Consider the following 20,427-nt stretch of genomic DNA (forward strand, 5'->3'; position numbering starts at 1 on the left):
TGGCTCAGAAAGTAAAGAATCTGCCTGAAATGCAGGAGGCCTGGGTTCAATCCCTGGGTCAGGAACATCCCCTGGAGAAGGAAATGGCAACTCACTCCAGTATTCTTGCCTGGGAAACCCCATGGACAGAGGAGCCAGGTGGGATGACAAAAAGTTGGACATGACTGAGTGACTAACACTTTCACTTTTTCATAGGTAATTTAAACTTGATTTTAGAATTCCAGTGGAAATATACTCCTTGGTATACCCCTCCAGGGGTAGGTGCATAGAGATCCCTGCTGTCACCAGGACTGGTGTCACGTGTAGAAAGCTTGCATCACTTTATACCCCCTTTTCTTCAATCACTCAAAAAAATTATTGGCCTAAGTATTTCTTCTCACGTATAATGCTATATCCAGAAGTTTCATAAGTTTTGCTTAGACTGTCAGACACCATTTGGAGAACTCAACAAGAGAAGGAAAACACACTGTATTCTCACATTTTCTCTCTTTCCGCTCATCCTGCCCTGCTCCCCAGTCTCCTGGGGCTCGGATGACTCAGCACTGGCCCCTACAGCTGGCTCCCTCTGGGCCATTTGCTGGTGTGGGTGGGTTTGGGCAGGATCAGGTTGTCGTCTAAAAGCTTCCTGTCCTACGAGGCTCCCTTCCCTGGTCCTCAACCATGTCTTAGCTTCTGGATTATTCGGGCCCAGGTCTGGGGCACGAGGCGGAGAGAAACCAGGGACCCCTGCCCCACTCTGTGTTCTTCTCAGGGGCCTCTTGGTTCCTGTCCACCTGCCTGCCTCCACCGTCAGACTCTCACTTCATGTATTAGACTTTTGACGCCCACTGATTTCAGTCGTGCTTCGTGGAGGAACAGGAAAAGTGCGTCTAATTCATCCTCCTGAAAGAGGAAACGCCTCCGTCTCTGTCCGGTCACTGCGGAGGGGAAGGGGGGTTGCTTTTGCTTTTTGATTGTTTGGTTTAGTTGTTTTGCAAGCAAGAATCATGGCATTTTTGCGACATAAAGACAATATTTTCTCAGTTTCAGACTGAATTCACAGTTTTCTGAATGAAGCAGAGAGGCATCATAATAACAAGCTATCAGAATTCAACCGAACGATCGGAACCAGGCCGAGGCCCAGAGCCCCATGCAGACCCCGGGTGAACCAGGACACACAGGCCTCCAGGCCCCCCGGGGAGGAAGAGGAGTGTGGACAGTCCTCCCAGCCACCTCCCTCGCTTTGGGTTCCACTTCCACAGGCCTCTGGTTCAGGAGAACGGCCAGCAACCAGGCCAGCTGCTCTGCGCCCGCTGCCCCGAGAGCCGTTGGGGACGCACAGGCCCAGAGGCCAGGCTATGAGTCCACTCAGGAAAGGAGCGACAGCGCCTGTCTTCCCTGCTCTGGGTTCATCCCGCTCCGGGCTCCCGAGCCTGCAGCTCAGCTCCCAGCCGAGCAGGAGGGGCCTGGCGGCAGGCCGCGGCAGCAGGAACTCCTCTTGCAGACAGCCAGTCTGCGGCCGGTGGCCCACAGAAGGCCACTCTGTTCCCGGCCACCGGCAGCATCCCCACTGCACAGGCCGCGAAGGGGGAGGCTCTGAAAGGACTGTTTTTTTTCCCTAGAAAACACAGCACTCTTATTTCCTTGGGGGTGCAGCAAAAAAAAACGGGCCAGGACCAAATCGGCAAATGCTGGGGAGTCAGCAAGGACATTTATCTCCAACGCTGGGGCACGGGACAGGTCGCTGGGAGGCACTTGGAATGCTTCAGTAAATCATCGTGAAACATGAAAATAAGAAAGCATTTGCTAAACACGTCTGGGAGGAGGCTTTCATGCCTCTGCTTTTTTCTACCAACTGCTGCTCCTGGGAAAGTCGATGGGGCTGCTGGAATCCAACAGAAATTGGGTATTTGTTTGAGGTGGGAGGGGGGAGAAAGCAGTCCATGCCTAGAGTCTTGATTTACACAGGTTTCTGAGGTCAAAGAAAATTCAGCTGGTAAACCCATGTGCGTATGTTATAGGAAGTGTAAAAAAAAAAAACAACAGTAAAAAAAACCAAGCAGGAATATATCTCCTGGATGTGTGCATTCTTAACAAAAGGTCTATTGAAAAGTACCATATCATTTGCTTTCCCTTTCATTAAAATATAAGAATTGGTTTCCTTAAAAATCTGTGAAAAGAAGCCACATTCTTTTATGAAGCAGGCTCGTGAGCAATGTTGCACTAGTGTGGACGCTGGAAGCCCAAGACCATCAGGAGACACACACTGGGGCTCAGCTCCCTTCTTGGCAGGCAAAGCGTCCTGGTTTGTTCTGAGCAGGAGGTGGAACCACATGAAAGCAGGAACCCCTTCCAGCCTAGAATCCGTCCCTTCGTGATGCTGGCCCATCCTTCCTTGAGGCCCTAACCCAGCCTGACAGCCACTTTCTCCAGGAGCCTGTCTGCAGCCCAGGCTATGGGCTGCCCCATGCTGTCTGTGCCCCCGGTTTCCATCAGGGACTGAATCGAGTCCCCCACACACTTGGGGCTGAAGTCCTGACCCCAGGACCTCAGTGGGGGATACACTTGGAGAGAGGCCTTTAAAGAGGTGGTTGAAGGTCCTGTCTAAATGGTGTCCTCATAAGAAGAAGAGCTTCAGACCCAGATACATAGAGGGTGATGGTGAGACAACAAAGGAGATGGTCACAGGAGAAACCTGCCCTCCAACCCTTTATCTCCAACTCCCAACTTGAGGACCATGAGAAGCTGCACGTCTGTGACACTTGTTACAGTCATCCTGGCAAAGAAACAGCCTCTCACACTCCATGACATCCAGCTCCCAGCCTCGGGCAAAGGAAGACGCAAAGCTGGCTTGTTGGTGACCCAGTTTGCTGTTATATAATACATAATAACGTAAATATATGTAATGACATATGTAGTATATACAATACATATAGATTAGATAAATTAATACAGTGATGTCTCGTGTGACATAATTGATGTATAATTCTATGTAATGTATATAATATGTTATATTTGTGTAATACAGAATAATACATTATGTAATATAACACTATGCATCACATAGCATGATATACACAGAAGAAATATAAGGGTGAAAAAGAGAGCTGCAATTTTCTGAAAACTAAAAAAATGTACTGAGTTCTAAAGACATTCTGTAAGTAAGATGCTTATAAAATATTTAAAAGAAAAACTAAAAATCTAGCAGCCTTCCATCGGACTTTTGCTCCCAGGAAGATGTCATAGACAAGTTTTTCCCTTTCTTCCTGTTAAGCACAAATAAAAGCAATAAACAGCATATCTAACACAAACACAGAGGCAGGAGAAGGCAGATAGCTAGAGAACAAAGTCACAGGGCCTGTAGGTGGATGTAAAAAAGAAAAGTCCCTGAAAGAAAGGAGGAAGAAAGTGTATGGAAAACTATTCAATGAAATAATGACTCAAAAATCTTCAAATTTGGCAAAGGACATAATCCTACAGATTTAAGAAGCTGAGAAAATCCCAAACAGGATAAACCCTAAAACATCCTTTCCAAGAAACATGCTAGTCACATTACTAACATGTGAGGGCAAAGGGAAAAATCTGGAAAATAGGAGAGGAAAAGAACATGCTTTCTCTAGGGGAAAAACAATTTGAATGAGAGTGAAGTTCTCTCCAGAAATTAGAGTCCACAATGTTTTTTAAGATATAATAGAAAAGAACTATCAATCCAGAATCCTATACTGATAAAACACCCTTCAAGAATGAAGAGAATTCAAGACTTTCTCAGATAAAGAAAACATCGCTGCTTGCAGAACTGACTCAACAGCGGGCTAAGTGAAGTTCTCTAGACAGAAAAGCATGTCTGACAGGAGACTTGGAGCAGCAGGAAATGAGAACAATGGAAAGAGTAAAAATATGTATCTAGACAATGCATGTCCTTCTCCTACGGAGTTTTCCAACTTACTCTTGATGATTAAAACAAAAATTATAACACTTTCTGGCATGACTCTAAAAATACATAAAGAAAATACATAAGACAATTGTATTTTAAACAAGGTTATAAATGGGATGTAAAACAAGGTAGTCTCCAAACTTCATTCAAACTGGAAAATACTGACATCAGTAGTCTGTGACTAAAACAACAATAATAACAACTAGAAAGAGAGAAAGAGTTACATTTAAAGACACTAAGATAAATCTAAATGAAACTCAAAAGACGTGTTCAACTAACCCAGAGAAAGCCAGGGAGAAAAGACACAAAGAAAAAAAAACAATAAATAAATAGAAAAGAAAAATGAAAGGGTAGGTTTAAGCCATAGCAATTAATAATTATATTAAGTGAGAGGTCATCACTTAAAAGACAAAAGTTGGCCCAGGGGATTGAAAATTATGACACAATTATAAATTATGACAAGCTATATAGTAAAGATGCATCATGCAAACATTAACCCAAGGAAAGGAGCTATCAACATCCATATTCCTATCAGCTAATGGAGACTTCAGAGCAAAGAGAAACACAGCGGCAGAGAGGAACAGTGCATTATGGTGAAAGGTCAGGCCGCCAAGAAGACGTAACCGTCACGAATGTGTATGCACCCAACCACAGGGTTGTGTAAGTTATCAAACAAACCATGATAGAGCCGAGAGGGGAGACGGCAAGCCCACAACTCCATGTGGAGATGCCACGACCCCTCTCTCTGCACTTGATGGACAGTGACTCAGAAAACCACCAGCTACGTGGAAGGACTCAGTGGCACCATCAGCCAACAGGATCCAGTCAACACATCAAGAGACACCATATGCTGGTCGGAAAACAAAACCAACAAGTTTAACAGCATTAAAATCATACAGAATGCTTCCTGCCCATAACAGAGTCAACATAGAAACCAAAAATGGGAAGATACTTCTTTCTGTGGTGGATTCATTTCGATGTTTGGCAAAACTAATACAATATTGTAAAGTTTAAAAATAAAATAAAATTTAAAGAAAAATAAATAAATAAATAAATAGTCCATGGGTCAAAAAGGAAGTCTTGGGAGAAAGAAAGTGTGCATTGAACTGAATGAAAATGAAAATGGTCCATATTAAAATGTGTGGTGTGTGGCTAAAGCAGTGCCAGGAGGGCCATTCATAGCACTAAATGTTTATATCAGAAAAGAGGGAAATCCCCACATCGGGGATCTAGGCTTCCCACTCAAGCACCTAGAAAAGTAAACACGAAACAGAAGGAGGGAAAAGCCCAGAAACCACTGAAATTAGAAGCACAAAAACAGTAAAGAAAACCCATGAAACAAGAAGCTTTTTCTTTGAAAAGATCAACAACACTGACAAACCTCTAAAAAGACTTACAGGAAACAAAGAGAGAGGGTACGAGTTTCCACTCGTGGGGATGTTACAGTCATCCCCAGTCCTGCAGTCGTCAAAATGGTAATAAGAAAGTGACATGGGCAAGTCTGCACACGAGAATGTGACAGCTTAGATGAGTGGACCAATTCCTTGAAAAGCACAGACTACCACAACTTACCTATTATGACACATGGAATTTGAATAGCCTTTTAACTATTTGGGAATCCAATTTGTTACTAAAAACATCCCCCAAAGGTAATCTCTAGGCACAGAGCGTTTCCCTGAAGAATGCTACCAAAACCTTGTAGAAAAATTAACATTAACTGTTTAAACTCTATTCTGGAAAATAGAAGAACTAAGTTACACCCCAGGCAGAATGAACAGCCGTGTCTGAGCTCCTGCCAGGGGCCAAGAAGACACAGGCTTTCTGAGCCACAGCTTCGGGCAGGGCTATGCTAGGCCTTTCAAGTAGCTGACAGAATCACAGGGTTTATGAGAAAGCAGATGCAGAAGAAAATAGTTAATATAAAATCTGCTAAGCATTCCAAAGTGAGTATAGAAAGGATGCCGATGGGAACAGGGGCGGGGGTAAGATGTAAAATAGAAACATTTTGGATTATAATAAACTTTAAAGTGCTTTGTTGTCAGATCTTTTGAGGAATTGCACATGTATTTAATAACAATCTGAACCATTAGAAGGTTGGAGGATATTAATGAAAGACCAAGTCTGTGTTGTAATTAGCACACTGATTTGCATGTAAAGCATAGCTGAGCACAGAAACGTGTCTATGTAGCCACAAGCCCTGGGTGTGTTATCAATTTATCAATTTTAAGCAAATAATTCGCCATGTGTTTAGAAATTTAAATTGTAGCTTCATAGGATGTATGACATGGGACAGCCTGAGTGCACGAGGTTTTGCTATAAACACTAGTGAATTTTTGGTCTGCTTGAAAACAGAAGATTCCTTCCAACGAAGTGAGGTCAAGTGTAAAACATCAGATACAATGTGATAAAGAGCACAAAGTAATCAAGTTGCTCATGTACCCTCACAAATAGATGTTTACTTTTCAGATTCTGGTCTTCGCCTTAAACTTCTCTGGCAGGAAGAAGTCTGCTTGACAAGGCATATAATAACATAAACTGAATCTGCACTCAGCTGAAGCGTCGAGGCCTGTGCAGAGCAGCCTCGCCGTTCCCGGGCTCCCCTCGCAGCATCCATGTCTGCTGGGAACTCTCGGCCGAGGGGCCTGCGGGGGCTGCGTTCTCCGCCCAGAGAGCACTGTCCACATCCATCTTCCAGGGGAAATAGCTGTCCAGGGGCCGCAGGCCGATAAGAAGTGGCAAGTGACAGATGAGGCACCAGCACCGGCGGACAAATGGCCCCTGGGGACAGGAGAGCCTATGAAACGGCAACTGCAGTTCAGCCGGCCACTGCAGGCCCGCCAGAAACATCACACGAGTGTGCACTGCGCACACACACGAGCACAGACATAGAAACAACCACCAGAGCGCTAGGAAAGCACATTCTGAAGTGGCGCTCGCCCTTTGCTCCAGCGTGAAAATGGCAACTGACCCTCTCTGACCCTCAGGTCCCTCCAGCACAGCTCTGAGAGGAGAAAGGGGCCTGCCTCCCTGGGCCCACCTGGGCTCAGACGCTTCAGGACAGGCAGCATGCCGAGAGTGGCGTCCGGCACGTGGTCAGTCCTCAGTGACTGCAGCTGATCTTAAAGCAAGATGAGGTGCCCCATTGCCACCTTTCGGGTGCCTACCCTCCATCTCCAGCTTTCTACCTGTCACAACACGCTTCCCCGATTATAAATGCTGCCAAACTCCAATCAGCCAAGCTCACAATTTGTTCTGAGGACAAATCTTTATCCTTAACTGGCCTATCCGGCCCTCAGCTGTGTTTCCAGATGCTCGACACCCTGGATTCCACCTCCAGGTGAGGGAGGGGGACTCCCTTCCCGCTGGTCTCTGTCCCGGCCCTGGGCACCCACATCTGGGCCACATAGGGAAGGATCCAGCAGCCGGGCCAGGAGCAAAGCTCAAGGGCTGCAGGGCCCGCTCACCACCTCGGCTCCTCCTGGAAAAGCACCAGCTATTTTTGAAACAAAGTACTTCCTTGAGCCCGAGAAAGTCCATATTAGTAAAAGCACGGGGACTGCCTCCCGGCCCTTCCTCTGGCTCTCTCTCCCGGTTATTTTTAGCAGTTCCTTTCTCCACACCGGCCATGGAGAGAGAGGAAGCAAGCGTGTCCCTAGGGCGACGCTGTGACCTCATGGCTCCCCGGCCATGGGGTCCCCACGAGGCTCAGGCTCCCAAGACGTGTGTGCCACCCCGGGAGTCACTGGACTGCTCAAGCCTCAGTCCTCTGCCCACAGAGCAGTTCTGCACAGAGAAGGGACCTCAGCCCAGTGCCTGGGAGTTCTGGACACAGCCCTGGAGTGAGAGGCAGCCTCAGCTCGGCATGCCCCATTATATAAGAGTCTCCCAGAGATCCATCTCCAACCATCCTCGGAGGTTTCCTGATACTCTTGGCCAAGACCCCCAGAAGCGCATCCCTCAGAGCCGCGGGAGGCCACAGGCTGCCTCCTGCCTCCCCCTGTCCCACAGAGCCATGTCCCCCAGAAAGAGATGCCACTTCTCTTTACCTGAGTCCACACTGCTGTGGACCTGCTGTGACAGGGGATTGGGGCTGGAGGAGGGGCAGCCTCGAAGCAGTGTCCACCCCAGCTCTTCCCACAGGATGAGGCTGAGCCCCCTTTCCGGAGGGCTCAGAGAGGGGGACACTCTGAGTGAGAGGGGGAGAAGAGTTCACCTCCCCTGGAGGCAGTGCTGGCCAAGAGCAGGGCCACCTCGCACCCTCAGGGCCACCATCGTCACTTCCCAGGAGATGCACAGAGAATGTTGAACCAAGCTGAGCCCAGATCACCAAGCACAGACCTGGGAAAAGACAGCTGGCCGTGGTTCTCAGCCACAGAGACTGGTCTAGGTGTCCATAGACACAGCTGATTCAGCCTGGCTGCAGCCCAGGCCTCCAGGCAGCTTCCCCCATGTACCCGGGCCTCAGGCTGGTACTTGAACCCCGAGCTGCCCCTCGCAACGCCAAAGGAGATCTGACTTCCCTGAGGAGACACAAGCGGGTCGCCCTGGTCGACACGCAACTCGAGAGGAACCCTAAGCTTCCCGACACTACTCCACGCAACCCACGAAATTCTCCCCTGCACGCTTGAGGTGCACGCTGCTCCCCTCCCTGAGGTGCCCCCACATGCCTTCACCTGGTCCTGGGAGGCCTCTCCCCTGACCCTGGCCCTGTGACGCCCTTCAGGCCGTACATGTGGCCCTCTGACTCGTGGCTGGTGTCCAGCAGGTCCTAGAATACCACCTGCCCACTGCATGGGCAGAGACCAGTAACACCTGCTGGGTTCAGACTGACATGGTTGCTTCCCTCGGAGCCGGGATGGGCTCCCAGCCATGCACGGCTCCACTCCACGGGACCCCTCAGACCTGAGCCCCCATCATGTGAATTTCCCTCCACCCAGAACTGGTCCGGGGCAGGAAGCCTGTCCACCCCAGCTCCTGGAAAAGGACATGTGACTCCCAGGGTATCTTATGTCACAGTCCCTGAGGTGGCACAAACCCACCCACAAGGGAGACCAAGGCCAAGGTCTGGCAAAAGCAGCCCCATGCCTGGCTTCAAGCCTGTCACCATGGGGAGGTGACGAAAAGAATGGACCCCAGGAGGGAGCCTCCTAAGAGATGGGCAGATTTCCCAGGAACAGTTCTTGAGGAACTTGAATCAAAAAAAGAAAAAAGAAACTGATGTCGTAGAGAACAGACTTAGGGACACAGGTTGGAGAAGAGGAAGGAGAGGGCGAGATGATTGGAGGGAGAAGCATGGATGCATGTGTACCACCGTATGTAAAACAGATAAACAATGGAAATTTGCCGCATGACCCAGGGAACGCAAGCTGGGGCTCTGTAACCACCTAGAGGAGTGGGAAAGGGTAGGAGGTGGTTCAAAAGGGAGGGGAAATATGTACACCTATGGCTAATTCATGTTGACGTATTACAGAAATGAAAGCAACATTGTAAAGCAATTATCCTTCAATTAAAAATAAATGTATTAAAAAAAAAAAAAAAAAACTGATGTCCAAACTAACAGTACAAAGGAGAGAAGAGTGTGTGCATGCAGAGCTTTATGGGATGTCCCCTGGGCTCAGCTGAGCCATGAAGGAGTCAGTCCACACCACAGAGGGCCAGCTGAGGTCAGCAGAGGGGTCCAAGCCTCCGATCTTGCGTCCAGCCGGAGAGAGCAGGGGAGAATGTAACGGATGCGAGCAGTCCTGGTTCAGGTCCAGCCTGGCCTCTGATTGGCTGGTTGGTTCATCCTCCTGGTCATGGGCTTCTTCCCTGAGAAGATCAGGAAATGCCCCGAGGCCATTGCCTAGGATGAAATGAAATAACGACAGACAGGTCAAGTGAGCCCAGCTCAGGCACTCAGGAACCTGTGCTTCTCTGAGTGAGCCAAGGAGAAAACTACATGTAGGCATTTTGTGACCATTGTAGAGACAACATTTGGACTGTTTCACAGCCCCCTTCTTTCCAATACTGCTGCAAATGTAAACACTTCTATCTGACACCCTCACACAGACCAGAAAGCTCTGAAGGCTGCGGCCTCGGGGAGAAAGGATCAGGGCCCCATCCAAGCAGCTCATTGGGTCCCAAAGGTGGCCCAGCAATCGGGACAGCAGGGGTCGGGGACCAGCCAGGCTCAGCACACCGCCCACATGGGAGGGAAGCCAGGTCCCCCATAAGAGTGAGACAGTGGGGGAGCCACAGCTGGCAGAGAGGATGCCCCTTCACGAGATGCCCCCTGACATCATCATCAAAGAGGATCTTTTCAGCAAGCGTTGAATCACTTGAAAATGCTTCAAAGTATATATGTCTATATGGAACTCACAGTCCTCCTACTAGAGCAGGACTCAGCTCACACCAGACCTTCTGCAGAGTCGGGCCCTGGACCACACTCCAGGTGTCACCAAGGGCATCTCCATGTCCCCTTCTGGCATGGTATTTCTCCACCTCCCAGAGCTTTGCTCATGACCCAGAATCAGGGAAATGAACCATTTTTAAATATAAATAGGGACTGACTTATTTATATTTCCCATCAATTAATTACATCAATTCCCAGGTTATGTGGACACACACACACAATGAGAAACATCCATGGTTCAAACAAGACTTTGAAGCAGAGACATTTAAGAACTTGGTTTCCAGAATAAGAAGAAACACGTTGGAACCGAATCAAAGCTCTGCAACCAGGCTCGATTTTTGTATAAATGCAAGGTTCGCAGAGCACTGAGGAGAAGCCAAACCTAAGTTCTCAGACTTAATGAGAAATGGCAGGATCCCCAGTGAATGCAGGGGTTCTCAGCCAACCCCTGAGAACTCCATACCAACCATCCTTCCATCAACCCCAAGGAGACTTAACCTGGTTCCCTCTCTTTTGACTGAGATTTCTATCTCCTCTCGTCTCCTGAGTTCCTGCTGGTCCCACCCCATCCCTAACCCAGCAGAAGCCACACTCCCAGCCACAAAGCCAGCTTCTCAAATGAGGCGTTGCCTTCTGCAGAAAACCAACGCATCAGCCCATGGAGATTATAAAACAAGGCTGCTTAGCCGATGATCTAGGCTGTCTCTTCCAAGTCATCAAGAGCGGTCATCTTGTTAACCGCATCCTCTAAGATCAGGGTTAGTCACACTTTGCTTCATAGGTTCCCAGGTCTGAACGTGCTTCAGGGGACTCCAAAGAAGCACTAGAGTCATGAAGTTTCATTGACAGGAATTCCCCTGGTTGGAGACTCGGGGGAAAAATAAGTAGAAGCAACAGTGGGCTGGGTCCCTGAACCCCTTGTGTACAATGAGTCCTGAACAGTCACTTGAGCTTCAGTAAGAGATGTGTAGATCTGCCAGGTTTAGAACCTGACCTCCATCAGGAAATGATTTCACCAGGGATGAACCAAAAAGAAGGAGGTATCTGATTCTTTCTAAGCTCTCCCTGAAGGAAATACATTCAAATGTGTAAAATCAATATCTTATTAAAGGAAAAAATCCATTGACTCTGACCTTCCAAATGTGAGCAAACTGTGCTGTTTCTACTCGGTATAAAACCCAGGGTGGGATGTAAAAGAGAAAGTGAAGGTTCTGCTGATCTTGAGGCTGAAATCCACCGAGTCCTAAAACATGATGATGAACAGCAGGAAAATTGTAGGAAGCTAATTATCTACAAACTCGAACCCGACACGGACATGTCGAGTGATGTCATCATAACTGAAGCACTGGCGGGACTCTTCATTGTTTAACTGGGTCTCTCCTCAGCACAGGACATGACATCACCTCACGGAACACAATACGGGTTCAAGGTAGGCAGATGCTCAGAAACAATAGGGGAGGAAAAAAAACAGAAAGCCTGCTTTCAAAGCTCCAAGGATGTCACTGCAAGGGACACGTGGATTTAAGCTAAAAAAAAAAAAAGTGAAGGGAATGTGATGTGCTTTTCGGAAGCGTTATGGAGAGTATCCTTCTTGCCTGGGGAGAAAACACTTCCTCCGGCTAACACAGGAAGGAAGGGTAGGCGGACGCCCTGGCAGCCGTGGGGAAGAGGTGACAATTCAGAAGGTTCCCTCAGGACCACCTCTGTTTTCTGTTTGAAGGAGGTGGTGAAGCTGCATGCTCAGGTGTGACACCCTCAGAGTGCCCAGAGGAACAAAGGAAAACAGCAACGGCTCTCCCACATCACCCGGACGACCAACTTCCCCACCCCGAGTTGTTATATTAGAATGAGCTTTTGTTGTTGTTTAGGTGATGACGTGTGTTCCAAGGCAGGCTCTTAAAACCATGTGCTCTCCTTTTTGTAGAACAGTCACATGTGTGTCCCAAGACCAGTGTTCAGAGAAGCAGGGGAAGACACAGGACCCCTTCATTCATTTATCTGTTGTATGCGTTTATCTGCTTTCAGAACATCACGGGCATTGCCCTTAACATGGATTAAATTATCTGGTTTTGACTGAACTAACTGTGAAAAAAAGGGACAAGTAGGTTAAAGTCATTTCTTCACAGAAACACTGATTTGAGGGTAATGGTAACAGGAAAGGCATAAGCCCATGAGAAGAGCACAGTGCTGCTTCAGCCCCTGCCCACGGGGCTCTGCCATTGAGAGAAGGATGGCAGGATGATCTCGTCAGATCTGCAGAAAGATGGCCACCAATGAATGTATTCTCTGATCTATGAGATTACAAATGAATCACTGGAGAGGAAGCTGCGACTAAGAGAGCACTGCGGTTGAAAACACGAACTAATGACAGCATGGGCAGTAAGACAATTAAAAATAAGCATGTAGAACAGGGAGAGTAAATTGTAAAAAGCTTTACAATTTTTAAGGTATTTAAGGCTGGGTATACTCAACGTAGTACTTTACAAACTTTTTTTTAACTTGAGAAGTATTTATAAATCTTGCTTGGGCTCTCTCACTTCATAGGAAGAGAAAAAAAAAAAATAGCCAAACAGTTGGGGAAACTCTTGCTCTTCCTGGAGACAACATGTCAGGATTATAAGCCATTCATTCTTCAGCATGCACAACTGGAAGATGCACATGAGCAATTATGTATGGAGCATATCCCCTTCCTATCAGGGATCGGCTGCACCATCTTGCTGGACAGTATGTATTGTTCAGGGTTGCTGCTGCTGCTGCTAAGTCACTTCAGTCATGTCCGACTCTGTGCGACTCCATAGACGACAGCCCACCAGGCTCCCCCGTCCCTGGGATTCTCCAGGCAAGAACACTGGAGTGGGTTGCCATTTCCTTCTCCAATGCATGAAAGGGAAAAGTGAAAGGGAAGTCGCTCAGTCATGTCCAACTCTTCGCGACCCCATGGACTGCAGCCTATCAGGCTCCTCCATCCATGGGATTTTTCCAGGCAAGAGTACTGGAGTGGGGTGCCATTGCCTTCTCCGTTGTTCAGGGTAGGTGATCTGTAACACGAGACCTCAAGTTTCAGGGTGGAAGAGCATGGAAGACCTTCTTACTCAGTGTCCACAGAAGGCGTCTGTCCTCCAAAGATCAACCTCAAACCCCCAGGCTCCCCCCCACCCATCCAGGGCAGCACACGTCCTCTGCCTCCAGGGTCAGGAGGGATGCGCTGTGGCCAGGCTGGGCAGCCCCTCCCACTTCTGCCCACGTCCCTCTGACCAAGGCCTGGCGATGTGGTCCCATCTTGATGCAAAGCCCTGAGAAGGGTGGTCCCCCCACAGAAGCAGGAGGGACACTAAGGGTGTGCTCCGAACCATCACAATGCATCTCAACACATCTAAGCTTACACGTTTGCTTAACTGTATTTCAAGAACAAAATGCTGTGAGTCTCTCAGTAACAAAAATGGCAGAGAAGTATGTTCTCACATAAAAGGAAGTAGTAATTAAAAAGAACATCACATTAAAGATAAAATGCGAAGCTGTGAAACTTTGACCACAGTGAAAAAACAAAACAAATCTCCCTGAGTAATGCTCTGGAGACAACAGCAGGCCATTAAGTGGGTCATTTGTAGGCAAAGTACTTCAGTGACGAAGTTAATTCAAGGAGAACAAAGTCTGTAATGTAGTCAATTTTATAAAGTGGTGACTTACAGTGCTGCTGCTGCTGCTGCTAAGTCACTTCAGTCGTGTCTGACTCTGTGGGACCCCATAGACAGCAGCCCACCAGGCTCCCCCGTCCCTGGGATTCTCCAGGCAAGAACACTGGAGTGGGTTGCCATTTCCTTCTCCAATGCATGAAAGTGAAAAGTCAAAGTGAAGTCGCTCAGTCGTGTCCAACCCTCAGCGACCCCATGGACTGCAGCCCACCAGGCTCCTCCATCCATGGGATTTTCCAGGCAAGAGTACTACTTGATAGTAATTCACAAGGAGGAGGGTGGGGGATGAAGGTGGACCTTCTGTGCGTCAGTGATGCTCACTGTTCAGAGCACTTTGGAGAAGACAAATGCTGTGAGCATCCAGGATGAGCACGATCACTTAGTTTCCTCAAAGACGGGCATTCTGGATTTGCTGGCATTTTCTGTCATGTGCGGCTCATCCAACACGTGCTTTTGACCCTGCCGGCGAGGGAGGGGTGGATGAGCAGTACAAGCTCAACAACCCACAGATGACAAACACACTCAGGAGATTTGGAATAGATAACTTCCTACCCTGACGTAGGCCATCTGTGAGAAACCTACAGCAAAGAGCACATGTGATGTGAGACAATGGCACCTTTCCTCCAACAGGAGAGGCAGAGCAGGGGTCACTGTCACCACTGCCCTTCACAGCACACCGGAAGGGCAGGAGCAGGCATGCCTGCTGCCCCCTGTGCTGGAGGCATGTGCCCAGTGTTGATTTTAAAAGGCATACAGACTGGAAAACAAGAAGTAAAAATGCCCCTATTTATAGAGAGCATGATCATCAATGCAGAAAAACTTAAATAATCTACGAAAAAATCTATTAGAAGAATATATGAGTCTAGCATGGTTACAGCATACAAGGTCTGTATATAATTATCAGGTATATTTTACATACTGTCAAAGAACAACTGCAATATTAAACATTGCATTTATATTAGCATCAAAAATACTTACGAATACATGTAACAATAGGTGCTCAGATGTGTACACATAACACCTCAGAACAATGCTAAGAGAAACTAATGAAGACCTAAATAGAAAGACCTACCATGTCTGTGAGGGATTGGGGGCAGGAGGAGAAGGGGACGACAGAAGATAAGATGGCTGGATGGCATCACCGACTTGATGGACATGAGTTTGGGTAAGCTCCAGGAGTTGGTGATGGACAGGGAGGCCTGGCGTGCTGCGATTCATGGGGTCACAAAGAGTCAGACACAACTGAGCGACTGAACTGAACTGAACCATGTCCCTGGACCAGAAAAACCGATACTGTTAGGACATCAATTCAGTTCAGTTCAGTTGCTCAGTTGTGTCCGACTCTTTGCCACCCCATGAATTGCAGCACACCAGGCCTCCCTGTCCATCACCAACTCCCAGAGTTCACTCAAACTCACATCCATCGAATCGGTGATGCCATCCAGCCATCTCATCCTCTGTCGTCCCCTTCTCCTCCTGCCCTCAATCCCTCCCAGCATCAGAGTCTTTTCCAATGAGTCAACTCTTCACATGAAGTGGCCAAAGTACTGGAGTTTCAGCTTTAGCATCATTCCTTCCAAAGACCACCCAGGACTGATCTTTAGAATGTACTGGTTGGATCTCCTTGCAGTCCAAGGGACTCTCAAGAGTCTTCTCCAACACCACAGTTCAGAAGATTCAATTCTTCGGCGCTCAGCTTTCTTCACAGTCCAACTCTCACATCCATACATGACCACTGGAAAAACCTCAGCCTTGACTAGACGGACCTTTGTTGGCAAAGTAATGTCTCTCCTTTTTAATATGCTATCCAGGTTGGTCGTAACTTTCCTTCCAAGGAGTAAGCGTCTTTTAATTTAATGGCTGCAATCACCATCTGCAGTGATTTTGGAGCCCCAAAAAATAAAGTCTGACACTGTTTCCACATATATTTCCCATGAAGTGATGGGAACAGATGCCATGATCTTAGTTTTCTGAATGTTGAGCTTTAAGCCAACTTTTTCACTCTCCTCTTTCAATTGCATCAAAAGGCTTTTTAGTTCCTCTTCACTTTCTGCCATAAGGGTGGTGTCATCTGCATATCTGAGGTTATTGATATTTCTCCCAGCAATCTTGATTCCAGCTTGTGCTTCTTCTAGCCCAGCATTTCTCATGATGTACTCTGCAAAATTGCTATATAGATCTGATGTAATCACAATCTTAGCAGGATTTTGCAGGGCGGGGGGCAACTAACAAGCTGATTTTAAGGCATGCCACCCTCGTGGCACAAGGTGGATGTGTATGGCACAATTTTAAGGCACGAGTGTGGATGTGAGAATTGGACTGTAAAGAAAGCTGAGTGCTGAAGAATTGATGCTTTTGAACTGTGGTGTTGAAGAAGACTCTTGAGAGTCCCTTGGACTGAAAGGAGCTCAAACTAGTCAATCCCAAAGGAAGTTAGTCCTAAATATTATCCAAAATCACTGCAGATGGTAATTGCAGCCATGAAATTAAAAGATGCTTACTCCTTGGAAGGAAAGTTATGACCAACCTAGATAGCATATTCAAAAGCAGAGATATTACTTTGCCAACAAAGGTCTGTCTAGCAAAGGCTATGGTTTTTCCAGTGGTCATGTATGGATATGAGAGTAGGACTATGAAGAAAGCTGAGCACCAAAGAATTGATGCTTTTGAACTGTGGTGTTGGAGAAGACTCTTGAGAGTCCCTTGGACTGCAAGGAGATCCAACCAGTCCATTCTAAAGGATATCAGTCCTGGGTGTTCATTGGAAGGACTGATGCTGAGGCTGAAACTCCAATACTTTGGCCACCTCATGCAGAAAGTTGACTCATTGGAAAAGACCCTGATGCTGGGAGGGATTGGGGGCAGGAGGAAAAGGGGATGACAGAGGATGAGATGGCTGGATGGCATCACTGACTCGATGGACGTGAGTCTGAGTGAACTCTGGGTGTTGGTGATGGACAGGGAGGCCTGGCGTGCTGTGATTCATGGGGTCGCAAAGAATTGGACACGACTGAGCGACTGAACTGAACTGATTTATTGGAAGGACTGATTCTGAAGCTGAAATTCCAATACTTTGGTCACCTGATGCGAAGAACTGACTCACTGGCAAAGACCCTGATGCTGGGAAAGATTGAAAGCAGGAGAAGGGGACGACAGAGGATGAGATGGTTGGATGCTATCACCGACTCGATGGACATGAGTTTGAGCAAGCTCCGGGAGTTGATGATGGACAGGGAGGACTGGAATGCTCCAGTCCATGGGGTCACAAAGAGTGGGACACGACTGAGTGACTGAACTGAACTGATGCCACCCTCAGTAAACCTCGAGCATTTGGCTTCCCCACCACTCACTTGCTTAAGGTTCCGAAAAATTACCAGAAATGTGTTAATAGCAGTGAGTGTTGAGTATGTATTTCAGGAAAATGTCTTCCTCACTCTCCAGCCCTTTAATGTCCCTTCTTTGCATTCACAGGGCTCTCCAGGACAGGCGCTGCAGAGGAAGGGCTCCAGGCTCCACCTGCTCAGGAACTCCCAGCTACCTCTCCCTAAGTGTGGACCACGGAGCATGGGCTGTGCTGCGAACTGCAGAATGGTGACAGCGGACAGACACAGGGATTCAGAGATAAAACAGACACAAATATGGGGGGAAAGCAGGATCATGTGATTCACAGTCCAGCGGGGAGACATATCAGAGAGCCATCACTCACTGTGGGAAGCGCTGGGACAGAATGGTCTCCAGGCAGATAACGATTTACTCACGTCTCTGAAGATCTGTCCTAGGGGACTGAGGGAAGGACAGGCGGGAGTCCTGGAGTGGGGAGACAGCTCCGTGCTGTCGGAGGGGCTGTGGGGAGCAGAAGAGGGGAGAGAAAGTGGTGAGAGATGGTTGCCTGTCTGAAAGGTTGGCTACAGTCCCCCCAGAACTTCTCAGTACTCTCCTACAACCTAAAACTGGTGTAGCTGGATATAAATCATGTAGATAAGTAACCTCTATATTTTCCTTTCATTAAAGTAATTTCATAGTAGATTTGTAATGTACCTGGAAATCAATTCTGTGATGTCATCTCCCACAGTTTCCAAATGCCTCCATTATAAAAGGTCCACATTAACTGAAATACTGTCATCAGTTTGACATCCAAGCTCTTTATCATAGCAAAACTTCAATTAATTGTGAGTCTAAGAGGAGGCTGTTTTGCAAACAAAATTAAAGGAAACACTCATAATCACTTTAATACACTGTTGTATCCACAAAAGTACCCATCCCAAAGCTGCTCGAACTCTGGACAGTTCTATGGCTATTTCTTACACAGCACAGAGGGAGCCCAGTTTTTGATTATTCTATTACTGATTGATTTGATATGAGGTAACTGTTCAGGCTTAATTTCTTCACTCGGAAAAAGCCCTTGGGACGCAGTCCTGCATCTCTTCCACACAAGCAACTAAACCTAAGAACAGAAATTACAACCAGTCTCAAAATACAGTCAGCAGACTCCATCAGGCCCACAGCTTGTTCTAAGGTATAAAAATATTAAGTTCAAAAAGGTACAAGAATGTAGAGAATGCTCTGAAGCTGGCCAACATGTGGACAAAACACACCCCTGATAAATACCTGCTTTCCCTGAGAAAGGTTTGCAAGACTGTATGGATGTGAGGCCAGTTCCACAACCCACTCTCTGAGATACTAGGGCGATGCTATGATGCGCTTGTAAAGTTCTGGCTAAGGAAATAACACAGAAGAAAGACCCGGGAGCGAGGGTGGGAGCAGGACGCCTCACCATGGTTTCTTGGCAGGTTCGGGATTTCAGCTGGTGGGACAGCTCTGACTCCTAATCAGGCTTCTGTCATACTGCCTTCCAGTGGCTTTTCCACTTTGAGGGTACATGGATGGCGGGACTCAGGCCTGAAGCCTATGAAGGAAGAATTGATCTGCTCCCCAAAGGTGCTTAGGAAGCTTCCGGCACATGAAGTCTGCAGAGATGCGTGGACACACAGATGTGCCAGCCGGGTGTCTGTTCAGCACACCTGGTAGACACGAGAGGGGCCAGCGGCTTCCCCTATTAACCACAAACAACCATTCTTTCAGCTGCTTGTCTCTATGATGAGCACCCCAACAATCTCTATGGACTAAATATTTGCCATAGCTCTGATATCTGACAAGTCCCTAAGGTCTCACAGTGAATGTATCCGAATACATCCATCCCCATTTGTTCCCTACAATCCTATTAGAAATGCCACACCTGCCCGACAAGACTACGCATAAGAATACCAGTTAGCCATTAACTGGCAAACTCACAATCACTATCACTTCATATTAGTTACTGTTCTCAAGGAATCTGCTTCAGGATAACACAGTGCCTGCCTTCCTCAAGCAGGAATCCTTGACTCTGGATTCAAATAACATCCCAGTCTTCCATTCCATAACAAATGAAATAAGGAAACAGAATCAGAGACCTGATTTGGAATTGTTACTCATGGTCAGTAGAATTTTTCTGCTTTCCATTTTACAATGATAGTACACACACTATAAAATAATTTGTATTAAAAAGAATTACTGCCTCTGAAGTGAAACAAGTGACATGTTGGAGAATATTGTAGGACTTTTTCCTCCTGGCTGAGCTAACCCATGTTACTGTCTTAATTCAAACAGGGTGTCTCATCTGTGTTAAAAGCAAAAACTTCTCTCAGAGTAAAGATGTAAGAACTAGCCTTTGTTTGCAGTCAAAGAACTTGTCTTTCAAATAAGTAAAAGATTCATTTTGTTGGGATATTCTTCCAGAAAAGCAAGGTCAGGTTGTACCCCAGAGCCACTGTCCTTTGTCAGCGTGTCTTTATTTAAAAGGTTGACTCTTTATCCAGCTTAAAAAATTGCTAGGGGTTTTCCCCATATTCGACTGACAGCCTCCACCCCCACCTCAAGAATGAAAGGGGAAGGGAAAAATAAATAATTATTACAAGTTCCTCTTGCTCTCAGTAACAGCATCAAAACCTTGAAGATATCTTGCTGCAGACTCCCTCCTGGCATCAGAGCAAAAGGACTGGCAACCTGAGAGCAAGCCCCTCACCCTCCCTTCCTGCACAGCTGTCTTCCGGATCCACACCTGCTCATTCCTGCATGCCCCAGGTTCCCAGACCTCCCTGAGGACCTGGCGTCACGCTCACCACCCAAGACATCCCTGCACTGCGCGCACAACAAAATTCAGACCTTGACTCACGGTGCAGCACAGCAAAGGGGTTGTGAATCCGAGCCAGACACACCTGGATGGTCACTCGCCGATGTCACAGTCGGAAAGCGGTCGGAGGGCGCCTGGCCTGCTGCCCAGTGAGAGAGAGCAGACCCAGCAACCAATCAGCGGCCGCCCGAGGGTTGCCATGACCACGCCGCCTGTTAGGACCGCGCCCTCTCCTGCCCAGCAGCCAATCGGCGGCCGCCTA

General features: G+C 47.5%; 1 long non-coding RNA gene across 2 annotated transcripts; it reads right to left on the reverse strand.

Annotated features, from left to right (window-relative positions):
• Positions 1-9,466: 9,466 nt before the first annotated feature.
• LOC138990761 (uncharacterized) lies at positions 9,467-20,334 on the reverse strand. Of its 2 annotated transcripts, XR_011466862.1 has the most exons (5): positions 20,198-20,273; positions 18,771-19,049; positions 18,035-18,182; positions 17,755-17,839; positions 9,467-9,755 (listed from the first exon to the last, which is right to left on the reverse strand). It is a non-coding gene; the product is annotated as an uncharacterized lncRNA (long non-coding RNA). The 2 variants fall into 2 exon arrangements; XR_011466863.1 differs by lacking the exons at positions 18,035-18,182; positions 18,771-19,049 and having other exon boundaries at positions 20,198-20,334.
• Positions 20,335-20,427: the final 93 nt, after the last annotated feature.

Source organism: Bos mutus, chromosome 14 (genome assembly GCF_027580195.1).
Source record: "Bos mutus isolate GX-2022 chromosome 14, NWIPB_WYAK_1.1, whole genome shotgun sequence".
In the NCBI taxonomy this organism is placed as follows: domain Eukaryota; kingdom Metazoa; phylum Chordata; class Mammalia; order Artiodactyla; family Bovidae; genus Bos; species Bos mutus.